A 13,361-nucleotide genomic window follows, 5' to 3' on the forward strand; every position below is an offset into this window, starting at 1 on the left:
CAAGGAGCAGATGTGTTAGGTAGTAGGGAGGCTGATTGCTCATCCTTGACAGGTGCCCTTTGGTGAATTTCGAGACCTTGTACCGAAGCAGAAAGATGCTGAAAAATGAGATCCCTTATTTTGAGAATTTGAGAATTTGGGAATTTTGAAGTCCTGTATTCTTCTGGACTGGAAGAAGTGTTTCCCTCCACCTTGCGGGAAAACAGTGGTCCCTCTTGCCAACAGACTCACAAAATCCTCAGGTATAAGGTGATTCTTGCTATTTCTCAAGTGTTACCCCCACCTCCCATCGGTACGACCAGATTAATAATTAGGATCAGCTCTGAGCAGAGCCCGAGCAGTGCCTGCAGCAGGAGCAGACAGCTCCCTTCTGGAAGAACTGCGGGATCTTACTAATGTGTACTGGCAGGAACTCGAGAACATGCGTGGGAGTGGATCTTGAAGATTGAGCTGAGGGAGGGAGAATGGAAAGTTGTTTAGGGAAGTTGTTTATTGACCTAGGATCGTCCTCCCATGACTCAGGATTTAACTTCCTACCTGCTAGGTTGCTAATCACGTGGTTCTTTGATGTTTGGACATGATGACAATGTAGCATTTGAGGCAGAAATGCCACAACTACCAACGTCACTAGAATTGGTTAATTACGTGAGGACAGAGAATCTAACAAATACCTATCTTCCCCAGGAAGTTCCCCCCCAAAATTCCCTTTATGAAGACAATAAGGAATGCAGTATTAAGGGAAGGGCTGGTATCACTGAGAAGTCAGTGGTGGCTGGCTTCTAGGCCACATCCCCTTTGCCCATCTGATTCCAGCACACTGGAACTAGCCAGTGGACAGTCCCTATAAATGGCCAATGTCTTGCCTCAGGCATGCATGTGAGCATCTCTCTGCTTTAGTCTTGGGACTTTCTCTAAAGTCTGTCTTCTTACATAGTAAGATCTGGAAGTGTGGGTAGGTTAATGTCTTAGAGGACTATGATTGTTAATCTTACTCCTCTAATAGACTGGGCTAAGGGATGTCCAAGTAGCTGATAAAACATCATTTCTAGTTGCACCTGTGAGGGTATTTCCAGAACAGCTTAGCATTTCAATCAGCAGACTTAAAAAATCCTTCCTTGCTAGTATTAGTGGGCATCAGCCAACTCATTGAAGGCCTAGGCAGAACAAAAAGGCAGAGGAAGGGTGACACCTCACTCTCTGTTCTTGAGCTGGGGTGTCCACCCGCTCCTGCCACTGGACATCGGAGCTCCTCATTCACAGATCTTCAAGCTCAGACTGAATTATACCTCCAGCTTGCAGATGGCAGACTGTAGGGCTTGGCCTCCATAAATGTGTGAACCATAATAAACCTCCTCTTTTATCTGTCTGTCTGTCTATCTGTCATCTGTCTGTCTCTCTGTCTCTTACTGGTTGTGTTTCTCTGATTTTACTGATTATATTGCCTGATTCAGGGGAAAATTTCAATGAATGAATGAGAAACAGAAATCGGTGGATAAGTTCCCCAGCCTCCCTGTTACAAAGCAGAACATTCTGAGGCACATTCTCCACATAGTTCCTTTCAGGGCCTGTGGTGGGACTGAGTCTCTGCTGTCCACAGCACAAAAAAACTCACCTTACCTTGACTTTTCTCCTGTCCTTTCTCACTCTCTCAGCGATCTCACTCCTGGACCCCAGGATCCTCTCCCAACTTAACTTCTATACTCCAGCCCTTGTCTACGCTTTCGTTTTCAGGGCAGCCTAAACCAAGGCTCTTCTGTGCTATAATTTCAGAGTTCTAAAATTGATATCTGGGTAACATAGTATACTGGGCACACTGTACTGTGTCTATAAGAATAACTTCATTCAAAAAATGTATCCAAGGCCAGCCTCAACCAATTGATTTTAGCCTTCTTAAAATTCTACAAGTCACTCTCTATGCTGAATCTATTTAGAGAAGAGACAATATCTTTCCTATATTTCCCCAGAGTCCTTGGTGATAAAGCCAGGGAAAGCTCAGAATATATGGCAGCCAATAGCCAGAAGTACTGTATTTCATAAAGAGTGGTTATTATTAAAAGCAATAAAGATGCCTCATTAGAAGTCTGGAGCAACTGCATTTTCTCCTGCATACATTTTAGTACATCGAAGCACTAAGCCTTGATTCTCCACACTAGCAACCCTTAGGTGTTTTCACTCTCGTTTACTGAGACCTCCTAACAAGTTATTGCCATTCTTGGGTATTCTAGAGCTGTCCTATTTTATTTTATAAAGCATCTGATGCAGGCTCATGTGTATCAGGAAGATCTCTTCACAGATTTAGATCCTAAATCTTGAAGTGCTCACTTTGGCAGGCCCCACATCTGGCCACTTCATTTGAAAAACTTCTGGGATCCCATTTTCTCCACATAGCATCTCTCAGAGGAGCAGGATGGTGCCAGCTCCAGCCTCTCCAAATACAGCATCCTTCATTGTCCTGCTTTCCTGACCTCCCACGAGAGGCAATCCTTGGCAGACACTGACACTTAGACTAAATGTTCAGATGCCTCTTTGTCCTTCATGCCTCTCCTCTTTGTCTGGTGCTTCCAATGGAGATTCCTCGACATCAGAAATAATGTTTTTGTAACCCAGTTCCTGGCACAAGGACATCAAGGACATGCATGGAGAAATACCTAACACAGTCTCTCTCTCTCTCTCTCTCTCTCTCTCTCTCTGATTGAGTCATATAAAAAAGGAGAACATGAAAGAAAAATTTTAAATGTGAGTTTTAATCCCTATCAAGCTAACACTATTTTGCTTTGGGTCAATATTAGAAGGCTCAGTCAGTAGGTTCACATGGCTCTGGAACACTTCACAACACTTAGGAGCCTGGAGTAATTTTAAAACACATAGACAATAAGCTATGTGAGATGGAGAGTCTCAGAAGCAATCACCTTCCAGTGTGAAGTTTAGTGTTCTTTAGGGGATCAAGGGTTATAATATCCTAGATCCATAACCAGTGGCATTCCCTCTGTCTCTACAGCCCTAAAGGGTATAAGAAAAATGATGGCATTGCATAGCAGATAGGACCACCAAGCAAATCAAAGTCTATTAAACTTGCACCACACAGTGGGAACCATCTACTTTACCTCACTAATTCTGCAGATATGAACACTGTCAGAAAGAGACCTGGTTAGGGCAGGTGGCCAGGGAGTGGAATAATGAGTCTATTGACAGCTAGGTCCGTCCTAAAATGCTCTTTGGATGTGAGAAATGAGCCTGTTGATGCTTCTCAAGATGCAAACTTATCAAGAAGCCAGGAAGAACATCAAAGGACTGATATAAAGGGAACAATTTCAAAATGAGCGTTAACTTTTATGGACAAAGATATTCATTACGGGCTTCTTAAAATAGCTAGAAAATTATAAATTATCTAAATATGTTATAAAAGAATACTGAATTTAATAGTGAGACAATTATAGGATAGTGTACAGTCTTAAAAGAACTCTACAATTTTGTTTTGTTTTGTTTTTTGAGACAGGTTCTCACTATGTAGTTGAGACTGACCTGGAACTCACTATGTAGCCCAGGCTGGTCTCAAACTCACAGAGATCCTCCTGCCTCAGCCTCCTCAGTGCTGGGAATACAGGTGTGTACCAACACACACACCTGGCTACAAAATGTTTAATACCATAGGGAAAAGGAGGATACTAAATTGTCATATTAAGTATAACATCAATATATGCTATGTGTAAATCATGTATGCATATTTTTTGTATTCACATAATAAATACAAAAAAAACAGACAAAAGTATACTAATATGATGAATGAGTTTATTGTGTATCTTTGGGTAATGAAACTAAATAATGATTATTTTTACTTTTAAATGACATTCACATAGCTACCATAAAGATTTCCTAATCAAAAAAAGAAGCAAAAGAGATATTCTAAAATATGCTGGTAAGAGTGATCAAAGATTAGACATTTTTACATAAAAGAGTATTCAATGATTCCATCAATTTTTTGTTTGTTTGTTTGTTTGTTTTGGTACCGGGGATTGAACTCGGGTCCTTGTGCTTGCAAGGCAGGCCACCGAACCGCTGAACTAAATCCCCAGCTATTCCATCAATATTTGAGTCGATTTTTAATCATAGACCTGTGTTACCTTGGATTTTTGACATGCCAAGTATAAAGGATAAATCATTCAGACACAGCAAGTGGTTTTACACTTCAAAGTGTGACACTGGGGGAAAAAAGCTATTAAACTTTCAGATTTCTTTCTTAGTTTTACTTATAGTATCATTTTCTCTATTACTTAAATTTCACTCATAAGTCATAGGTTTTTTTGATTTTGCTTTGTGTGATGTTTAGTTATTGTGTTCGTTTGAGTCTCCCGAGAAGGAGGCGCTAAGATTGGAAGCACAGGAGATTTATTCGGGAAATACTGAAGAGAGAAGGGGAAAGAGTCGGAGCAGGCAGAAAGAGTCTCCAGACTAAAACCAGAAAGTGGCCCATGTGGGAGCCGGGCCTTTGGGCCGTCCTGAAGTCAACATATTCACGAAAGGACAGTCTTGGTCCATTTGTGCTGCTAGTGACAGCATATTTCAGGCTGGGTAATTTATATGAAACAAACATTTATTTCCTTATAGTCCAGGGGGCTTTGAAGTCCAAAATGAAGGGACCAGCACTGGATGTCTGGTGTAGGCCTCTCACTGCGTCCTCACGTGGTAGAAGAGACAACTCACTCCTGCACAACCTTTTTACAGGCCCCTGATCCGTTCATGAGTGAGGAGCTCTCCTTAAGTAATCAGCCCCCAGAGGCCCCACTGTCTGATACTGACACCTTGGTGATTAGGGGCCCCCACACCAGACCACACCAAGGCATCAGAGTTTCCCAGAAGCACTTCTTCATGCTTGGCCATCGGCTGGGTACAGCCATGGCAACTGTGGCCGCAGTTGGACCAGGGGTGATGGGTTCCAGGGGACGGACAGTCACTGGGGTCATGGCCAATGATGTGCGACATTGGGATGTTGCAGGGGCACAGGCTCAGCACTGCCAGTCATGAGATGCATGTTGCAGGTGGATAGATGGCTGGCTCCCTATGTCTGAAACAGCGTGAAGGGCCTTGACGTTTTCTTGAGGTTCACTGCCATAAGCAGCTGTGAGAAGAGGCAATGCCTAAAGCAATTTGGAATGAAGCACATGTGAATCTGTGGGCTGATACTGTATATCATGTTTGGATGGTATCAAAGACACAGAAATACTTATAGAGTGCACATTCAACTCCTCTAGGTGATCTTTGGCAGGGAATAGGCCACCCACTGTCTTGGATGCACTCGAATTTTGTTTTGGGTAATCCTTTATTTCAGGTAAATATAATAAAGATAATGACATACTGTAAATGAGGCAACAATTCAGAGCATTTCACAGTATTCTTTTGGAGGGACTGGCTCAATAGACACTGTAATTACTGGAAAGCAAAAATGTAAAGCTGTCAACCAAACTGAAGAGTTTCTACTGCGTCTCTGAGGCATTTAATCAATTCAGCCAAGGCAATCAACAGAACCACTTGTTTATTGTTGTACATTCCCCATCTCCTAACGACTGGGTTTCCTCGCATTTAATTGACTAGATGTTGAACTGCTGTGATAACATAAGCCAGTATGCCCAAATGGCTCACAAGGTGGCATGCAGAAAAGGCACTCGAGCCGTGAGGAGCGAGGAAAACTCCAGCTCCTTTCATGTGTTTTACACTTGAAAACAAAAACACCATTGGCTTGCGAAATGGTCAAAACGACCAGGAAGCTTGAGCAATAGACCATGTGCTTGTTGATCACAATCCAGCTGTAACTGAGGGGTTGCTGACTCTTGAATCTTGTCTCTAGGATCTGCTTCATCAAAGTGTCTCTGTGTTTCTGGGACCGAAGAGACTCTATACGACATGTGGACAAAAGATAAGGTGAATGTTTAAAGTTTTTTTTAAAGTATGGCAATAGAAGACAAATTGACATTAATCCTTTACAAAGTATTCCCCCTCACTTTGAATACATATATCCTATCATCTTTGCCACTTTCTGAAGTGGTTCTGGAGGTCCTTTTTCATGAGTGTCTTTATGAGGCATGATAAAAAAATATGGTGAATAAGAATGCCCCGTGTCATGAAATAGAGAGACAGGCTTGAAAGAACATTATGGTTTGTCCTCATCCACCTTATTCGCCAGGTCGGGCATCATGCAACTTCTGGCTCTTCCCTGAAGTCAAAATGACCAGGAAATGCGTGTCTTGAATTGATTCAGGACATGAAGGCAGCCATTAGAGTGCAACTGAAGACACTCAGGAAAGACTTCCGGAACTGCTTCAGAAAGTGGGAGGAATGACAGGATAAGTGTGTTCAAAGAAAGGTCGAGTACTTTGAGGGGGGTTACTGGCAGTGTGTCATTTACTACAATAATCTAAGCATTCACTGTAATTTTTAGTACTATGCTCCTTGATTTGTATTACTCTAGAGAGACAAAGGAGTCAGTTCATGTCAGTCTGTGATTCATTCCCAAAGTGTGGATCCTGGACCCAGCAGTGTGAGTGTGCATCCTCATTAGAAAGGCAAGTCCTCAGGCCACCCCAGACAGACTCTGCCCCTTTGGTGTGTGTTCTAACAGTCCCCCTATAATATGGTTCCATGCATGCTAGGAGATATCTGCCTGACACCATTTCGCATGGTGTATTATTCAGAAAGACATTCTGTGGCTATTAACAAGTGTTATCCAAGGAAGAATTTCCATCTTTGAGTAAATATGGAGAGTTCTGGGCTAGGAAAAGCTACACAGAGCCCATCGACCGTGCCTCAGTACAGAATTGCCGTACAGAGCACTTCTCCTGACCTGGCACCATGTATAGTCACCTGCCTGATGCTCTGCAGGCAGCATACCTCGTGCTCTTTCTCTCAAGAGCCTAGCTTTCTACACCCCTCAGCCATTCTCAAAGAGAAATGGTTCTCCTCAGGGTCCAAGTCCATCTTTCTTCACTCTACCCCAGTATGACTGTTGCAGGTGTAGGGGCAGGAAGGCCTGCAATTTGATGCCCCATCCCCTTGATGGCTAGGCAGTTGCAGTAATTAATAGACAACATGTTAACCAGAGTCTAAGTTATTGGATAATTACCCCATAAGTACCCTTTGGGAACAGCATCCAAGGACAGTTTTCTTTAAGGACACACTTTCTAAGGGCATACCCAGTTCATATTACTAAACTGAATGAACACATCTCAGGCAGGAGCATCTGTATTTGTATATTTCAGTTGTTCAGGGCTTTTCCCAAATTAATGTGGAATTATTTGCTCTATATCTGTCTGCAAAGCAAAACCTGCTAAGGACTTGCCCATGGAATATATTTTGATTTCATTTTCCACTATAGCATGCAGCAATTGGTTATGGACCCCTGGGTGGCAGGTTTTCAGTTTTGGTCACTTAAATTTCGGACTCTACCTCAGCAACAGAGAAAAACAGCGGGCAGTTTGAATATACTAGTTTGCCACTATATAGATGGTCCTCTGTACAACTTGAATGAGAGTCCAAGTTCATTTTTTGTGTATAAGAAAAAAATTAGACCTACAGAGAATTAAGATGTGTTATATACATGTACCAACTCCCCAGGATGAATGTAATCATTATGTACTACAAACACATACTAATGAAAAGAATTTGTTAAAAACTTAATAGACTTCAGTGCTGTACAATTTAAATTTCATTGTTAGTTCAGTGACAGATTGTCCAAGAGCAGGAGGATGACCATGCAGAAAAGAGGATTATTTCAGCCTCTGCAGAAACAGCTCTGCATTTCCCATTTGCCTTTGCTTGGGTCAAGGTATTCCTACCATACGATGACCGACAGGCCTCTAATGGCCGTGAAGGGAAGCGGCTTTCCAAAGCCCAGATTGTAACGAATGCTGATAAAATCTGGGTGAGATCAAATTTGGAGAGTCACTCGAGCACGACTTCAGATCTGAAACCTCTCAAGGAAACAAGCCAAATTATGCCAAGTGGCTTGTGCCCTGTTATCATGAAAATACTTCAGTTCTCAAGGACAGAGAGAGAAAGCATTAATTTAAGAGTTGCTGGCGTAACAAACAATAGATGACGCCTTATCCCGTTATACCCTATAATAAGTGCGTGTCAGCCCAGCCTTTCCTCTCATTTTTCTCTGACTCAAATTCGTACATTGTTAAAAACTTATTAAAATGCATTGAATTGGGGCACTTCAGAAAACAAAAATAGAGACAGTTTTTGATGGCAAGCCATCAAAAATAATTTTGGCTTTGTTCCCCAGAGCACATGTAAACAAACTGTTAGACCCCCCTATACACGAACGGAAAATTATTCATGAAGGGGGTGGTGACTGATGTTCTGAGAACAGTCACCACCACAGGGAGTTAATTCACTGCCCCATGCTGACTAAGGAAGGCTGTTCCTTCCCTGAGTGTCACTGTCACATTATCAAACATTTCATTTCATGTTGCCCATCACCAAACACACAGCTCCTATGTGAATTGCAGTCATTAAAACCTAGGCCTTTCAGAAAGCAAATATTAAGCCTTTCCCATGTTCTGCTGCTTCTTTCTGCACGAAGGAGGGGGAGATATGTAAGATAATTGTCCTAGAAGTCTGGAGATTAGATCTTAGGGAATGATCATCAATAAAATAGTCACATCACTTCAATGAAGGCTGTGGAATACTGAAAATGCATATCGAGAGTTAGCTGAAACTGAGGGCCAGGAGATGAGAGCCAGTTACATGTGAATGGATTATAAATGTGCCTGTCACATGCATTCGTCGGCTTTGTGTTACTGCAACGAAACACCTAAGAAAATTGACGGAGAGGTTTGTGCTGGTTCCTTGCTTTAGAAGCTCCAGTCCAAGGTGAGGGAGGCAGGAACGACTCTGGGCCTGATAAGGCCACATGTCACAGCAGGAGCGTGTGATGAAACAACTGCTTAAGCCAGAAGCCAAGAAGCGAAAGAAAGAGGTCAGATCCCACTGTCTCTTTCAAGGGCGCACTAACAAGGACCTCAGTTCCTCCCATCAAGCTCCACCTTTTAAAGAATCCACCACCTCCCTTAACACATGGACCTTTGGAGACACATCCAAACTATAATAATATGCTAACAGTTTTATTTTGATTGGACTTGGGGTTGTAGTTGCTAGTTAATCCTTATGGCAAAGCAGAAAGATTGAAGGGTAGCAGAGAATGGTGGATGCCCCAAACATCTGCTTCCCCATCCTGTGGTCAGAGGATTTGTAGCCGGGCACGTGACCTCCAAGTATGACAGCATATCTCAGGCAAGTGTGTTCTACGACTAGTTTCTGATTGTAGGGATGTGTGCAAAGATGACGCGTGTATCTTCCAGACTGTCCACCGAAAGAAAAAGGGCATGCTGTCCTCTTCCTCCTTTCCACTGGCTGAAATGTAGAGCAAGGTGCAGATACAGGTGAGGGAAAAACCTTAGGGACCAAGACCCATAAGACAGAACCCTGAGTGCCAGGACTCTGATATCACCACGCATTCCCAAGCAATATTGTCTCTACTGTAGAGAGAAAGGAAAAAAAATTGGTTCATCTAGTAAATGTCAGGAAAGAGGGAGAAACAATGGGAAATAATGAAAAATTTAAAATAAAAGATCAAGATTATGACTACATATACAGGTGGTTAAAATAAATGTGAGTGGGTTAAATTCCTCCACTAAATATATTAACTTCTGTCAGGTAAGACAATGAGTCAGGCTTGCAGTTGTTAGGAAATTTAGGGCATTTAGATGAAGAATAACAGAACTTCAGAAGAGCATCAACAGAAGGTATTTGGTGTGGGTAGAATTTTCCCAGGAAATAAAGAACTTTACTTACAAGAAATCCTGTGCACAAAATTTCCAGTAGCTGTTAGCGAGCTAAGAAAATCAGAAGTCTTTTTCAGCCAAAATAGCAAGAGGCTGAGAGAAGGCCAGACTTGCTTCTTGAGTCATCTAGAAAGACCTGGGTGAACCCTTAGGGAAGCAAAGTCACAGTTAATTCTCTCCAAGAACACATGCCAAGTTCAACGGAATGAGGTCAAGCGCTTGGAAATCATCTAATTAGCACCCAGCGTCTGTCACAGCATTCCCATACCTTTAGTGATAGCCCTTCATGCCTAAGTGTCTTTGGGGTTCTTACCACTGTAGAAAAACAAGAAAGGACCATGACTCTGCTAAGGTGAAGGAGACACTGTCATGCTCTGGGGTTACTCAAGAGTAGAGATAGTGAGGAAGCCTCGTTCTGTTTCCCTTGAGTTTAGTCTCTTTGTGTGCTGCTGACAGAGGCCTGCTGTTATTATCACTCATTCCCGTCATGGCTATGACTTTTGTCCCAATATGTTTGGCTAGACTTCCTCCATTTGCCAGCACCTGTTATGGTTTCCCTGTGCCCCGGATTTAACCGCTTTGCCAGGAAATACTACACAAAATTTCCCAACTACCTGAGGAGCCAAATAAGAGGACTTTCCATGTTGCTGCTGGGGCCACCATGGGGAGGCGGACTGAGAGGCAGAGATGGCACCCTGACTTCCTTGTCATAGTCCCCAGAGATTTGGAGCCTCCCTTTTCACCTCCAAAAGTGTAATGGAGTCATAGTCTTTAAATCTAGTGCAAGAGTGAATGTTCCTGGGATGTCACTGCTTGTATTTCAAATAACTGGTATTATTACTAGTTATTCATTGGATAATAACTTCCTAAGAGGTGCTTGTATATAAGGTACTGCCCTAGGTACTGAGGATTCCAAAACAGATAAAGTCTTTTGCTCTTAATAAAGTTACATCTAATGGACAGAAAAAAAATTTCACAGATACACTACCTTTTTCCTTTTACCCTGCAACTCTAATGCACAAATAAAGACAAATATACATGCAATGTGCCCACTGCTGGTCATCAAATTTAGTTCCACAACTATTACAACACTTCGCTTGGAGTGGAGTCTAGAAACCATGGACCCATTTTTGCTACTAGAATTAGTTGTCTTTAAAAGTGAAGGGAATGAAAATAAGGGCTTCAGTTATAAGCTAAATCCATTTTGTTGATATCTTAGCTAAGAGAAATTAGTAGAATAAATGAAATAAATTTGCATATATATTAAAATATTTTTGAAAGAATGGAATAAGCAATTTGGAGAATTACTTGAACTTCTCCCTACTTCCTATTGGTCTATCTTCTATTTATATATATATATTTTTTTTTCTCATATAAGGAAAATGATGCAATATTTAAGCTTGTGTTGTGGGAGAAGTTCAAGCCTGGCTGAGCCAGGTATGCCGCACTCCTGTCTTCTGAGCAAACTCGAAGACCTCTCTGAGGCTGAGCTTACTCACCTAAGTGCATAGAGGCTGGGTCTAACGGGCTGTACCTCTGCCTCTAGTCTGTAACTCCCTCACCTCACCAAGAAAAATCACTTCACCATATGTCTAGCCAATAAGATATCGCCCAATGTTCTTCACTTCTGCATAACCTATAAGAAAGTGCCATGTAATCAAATACTCCTCCCATGTTCCTCCCCCATGGCTGTCCACATGTAAGCTATTTAAGCCTGTGCATTTCCAAAATAAAGCAGAAGCATTCCAGAAACCTCCTTGGAGTCTGCCTGATGATTCTGTGCCTTACCCTCCCAGTCCGAGCTCCCGAACCAAACTCCACAGACCAAGCAGTGGACGACAACATTGTGTGTCTGACTTATTTCACTTAACATTATGTTCTTAAATTACATCCATTTTCCTATACATGCCTCAAGTTTATCTTTGCAAAAATGGCCAACAGAAAATTGTACTACTGAAAAGAAGTACAAATGGTCAATAAATACATTGTCAACATTGCTGATTATGAAAAACATGCAAATTAAAACTACATCTGAGATACCATCTTACCCCAGAAAGAATGGCTATGATCAAAAATATCTAATAATAACACACGTTGGCAAGGCTATGTGGAAAAACCTCTACGTAGTTGGTGGGAAGGTAAACTGGTACAACCACTATGTAATTTTTTTTACACAAGTTCTAACATTTCTGGTGCCTATCACACATCTCCTAATGAAAAATTATACATTGCAATATGAAAGTGACTTGAGTGTTGGGGATTTAGCTCAGTGGCACCGTGCCTATCTCGCAAGCACAAGGTCCTGAGTTTGATCCCCAGTACCACCAAAAAAAAAAAAATGACTTAAGTTCACTTTTCAGATGTTTCAGAATTTAAGGTAGTTTCTAGACTACCAATGACTTTCTAAAAACAAAACAAAACAAAACAATTTTTACTTTTGAAATTCCAATGAAAGAAAATTAAGAGATTTAGGAACAAATATTTCTATCTTAGAATTACAATTTGGAGACTACAATTTTCATTGAGACTAAAATATTCAGAGATGTTTTCTAAGTGTGTTTTAAGCCTAACAGAACCAAATAAAAACCATTTGAGCTGTGTTTGTCCACTTCTTGGCAACTGCCAAATATTTAGCTGTTATAAATACTTTAATTCAATCCCAATAGTAATAAGTTACATTGGTTACTTCATTGTGTCTTATTTTGAATATATTTTTTCAAATGTTTTTTATTTTTTCCTAGATAACTGTTAGAAAAAAAAGTTCATTCTGTTTCCTAGGTATAAAAGTCCCTTTTAAGAATACAGTGTCAAGAAATTCTTTCTGGATGAACTGATTTTCCTTTTAATAAGTGATAATCATGTAATGAATTATAATAAAAAACATTTTTCTAGCTTCAGAAAACTGGGAACTCACAAATTTTTAAACATAATTATATTAGTCTAAGTTTCAGGGCATATTTATTCCTTTCTGTGTTGTCTGTACAGATTTTCTTAAGCTAGAGGTCTTTTTTCATATGAGTGCATCCTATTTCCTTAGAGGCAAGTAGAATACAAAATATGATTATAAAATGTTACTCCTCCCAGGTGCATACTTGCAATTTCTCAGAATCATATGGAAACAAATGACATAAACAGTGGTGATAACGGTAATCCAAGACAGGACATGGAGTTGGGAGGGATCATTTTTAGCTGGTGATCTTTTGGTATCCCCAAAATCACGCTCTCAGGGAGCTGCTTTTTCAGTCTCCTCCTCCTTGGGCCTGGCCCTAGAAGACACTGCCTGTGTAGACTGTGTCAGGAAGAGGGTGTCTGGCAAACTCCCCATGGGAGCTGAAATAGTTGACTTGATTTTTTTCTTTTGGTACTGGGGAATCAAACTCAGGATCTTGCCCTTTTGAGGCAGGCCGCGGAACCACCGAGCTAAAGCTAAATCCCCGGCCCCTGATATAGTTGACTTGAAAGAGTTATTCAGCAAAATATGAGAATTGTATCAATGTGTGATCTAGTCCAGTCTGGAAGATT

The 13,361-nt window shown here is 41.3% G+C and overlaps 1 long non-coding RNA gene across 1 annotated transcript in view; it reads right to left on the reverse strand.

Annotated features, from left to right (window-relative positions):
• Nucleotides 1-3,892: 3,892 nt before the first annotated feature.
• Nucleotides 3,893-13,361, reverse strand: part of LOC117286544 — a 49,575-nt gene continuing 40,106 nt past the window's right edge. Inside the window, exon 4 of the long non-coding RNA XR_004517727.1 lies at nt 3,893-5,889. This is a non-coding gene — a long non-coding RNA (uncharacterized LOC117286544). The remainder of the gene's footprint in view (nt 5,890-13,361) is intronic.

The sequence above is a fragment of the Fukomys damarensis genome, unplaced genomic scaffold (genome assembly GCF_012274545.1).
Source record: "Fukomys damarensis isolate Sample0158 unplaced genomic scaffold, DMR_v1.0_HiC HiC_scaffold_17, whole genome shotgun sequence".
In the NCBI taxonomy this organism is placed as follows: domain Eukaryota; kingdom Metazoa; phylum Chordata; class Mammalia; order Rodentia; family Bathyergidae; genus Fukomys; species Fukomys damarensis.